Below are 2232 nucleotides of genomic sequence, written 5' to 3' on the forward strand. Positions count from 1 at the left end.
GACCAAATTATCTTTTAGTTTTTGAAGGATATTATTGCGGTCATGCAGTGGTCAGTTGACTTCTTCAACATGGCAAGGACGTTCAGAATGTTTCAGGATGACTGGAGGGTCTCGACCATACAGTGCCTTAAAGGGTGTCATGCCAATTGAGCTGCTAACAAGTGATAAACCAAAATTCTGCCCATGGAATCCATTTGGGCCGGGGTTAGCACTAACAAGCAACGGAGAATTTTGAAACAGCGGTTTACTACTTCCGACTGACCGTCTGTTTGCGGGTGATAGGCTGAACTCATACGGTTAGGTTCCAGACTGCTTGAACATCTCACACCAAAAATGACTAATGAACACCAGTCGCAATCCGAGACGATAGAATGCGGGAACCCATTGTAACACCTGCTCTTACTACTATTCTTATAGTTCATACTATGTAAAATATAGATATATATATGATGGGAATGCAAAATGTCATATTTAACCCCCTTAAGTTTAGTCTTTTATATGTATTTGTTTCCTAATTGTACTCATTATTACTTTATTTGGTTAGAGACAAATGGAGGTGTTAATTGAAAAACGGAATTAATTAGGGGAATTCGGACAGTTTCGCCACTGCTTCTATTCTGGGCATAATTCTCTCATCCAGCTCCGATTGAGATGATTCAAAATGCTGTGGAACTCTAAGAATAGATCTACAACTTTCATGTTTTGAGTGTTTAGAGATACTGCTGAATAAAGGTTTGAATCGAGCTGAAGTTGACGCACCTGCATTGCCGACGTCCTGGAGCGTTCTGACTTGTTATGCAAGTCAGTCTATTTTTGCACGTTTTGAAGACACATGCTGCACGAAAATTACAGCTGGAAACACCACTTCCTATTTTATTAGACTCTATTATTTAGTTCCAATTAGAATTAAATTAGGATTAATGTTATTTTAGGATAGGAGAATATTTCTTTTAGGAGATTGAGTGGGATTTGAATTCTAAAATTGGATTTTAAAGGGAGATCATAGGTTTGAGGGACGACGCCTCTCTCTCTTTCCTCTCTGGAATTTTCTTTCACTGGAGTTTTTGTTATGCCATGACGGCTAGAACTTTTGTAACTTGGTCGAAGGAACGGAAACCTCGGAATCAAATAAACTGAGATCTTTCTTTTTTAGTGTTAAATCATGTTTGAGTATTGAATTTTATTCTGTGCATATTTTCATGATGATGCATTTAATTACTAGGAGGCCTACTAGTATTATTTGTTGAAATCTACTGCTAAGTTTGATATCAAATCCATAATTGTTTGATCCCTCCAACTTGTGAAGCAATTAGGTTAGTAATTTGCTGCATCAGGAATTAGTAACCTTACGAAGAACATTCAACTAAATTAAATCAAACCGCTTGTGTTTGTGTTGTTTAGCTTCATCGATCTCTCTAATTCTTAAGGCTGCCACTAGATTAAATCTTGAGCACTTGTCTAGGGTTGTTTAGGGGTAAGATAATTAGGATCGCTTGTTTCCTGATTAATTACAATTAAGGAGAGATAGGAAATTAGTTCCAACGGTGAATATTCAATGTGTGAATTGATTATCTTTGCATCAATGATCAGTAGTAAGATTCCGATGGTGGATGTTGACAGAGACCAAGTTCGTCATTTTGATTGAATCGAATTAAATTGTTTTTGTTTTGCTGAGATTGTTTTTCTGTTTTACACAAACCCCCCAGCCTTTTTCACATAACAGCAAATTCAGCTAGACCACTATTTGTGGGATCGACCCTGACTTACACTACTACGTGTATTTTTAGGTTTTAATTCTGGGTGCCTACGACAGCACATCATATATCATATGAAAGATAGTGGGCCCAAATTTTTCTTTACTCATAAAAACATAATTCTTTACAAATACAAAATACTATGTATGAAAAACTTTCTAATTAATACAAAATATCATAACTGGTGGACAGTGATGCCAATACTCTCCGCTCCTCGACGTCCATCCAACCGCTGCAGTTTTTTCCTGCAAAACAGAAAGAACAACGAGGGGAGCACAACAATGCTCAGTAACTAAATCCTCTACTACCTGTCCCCGCAACTCACTCTTTGGTTCTTTCCTTACTCTACCGTTCTTCTATTTCTAATTCTCACTGTTTTTCTCTCATTTAACTGTTTTGCTCTTTTTCTTCTTTCTTTCTCTCTGTTCTTATTCTCTTTTCTTCTTCTCTTATTCTTACTCACCATGAAGGACAATCA

Source organism: Pistacia vera, unplaced genomic scaffold (genome assembly GCF_008641045.1).
Source record: "Pistacia vera cultivar Batoury unplaced genomic scaffold, PisVer_v2 Contig480, whole genome shotgun sequence".
In the NCBI taxonomy this organism is placed as follows: Eukaryota; Viridiplantae; Streptophyta; class Magnoliopsida; order Sapindales; family Anacardiaceae; genus Pistacia; species Pistacia vera.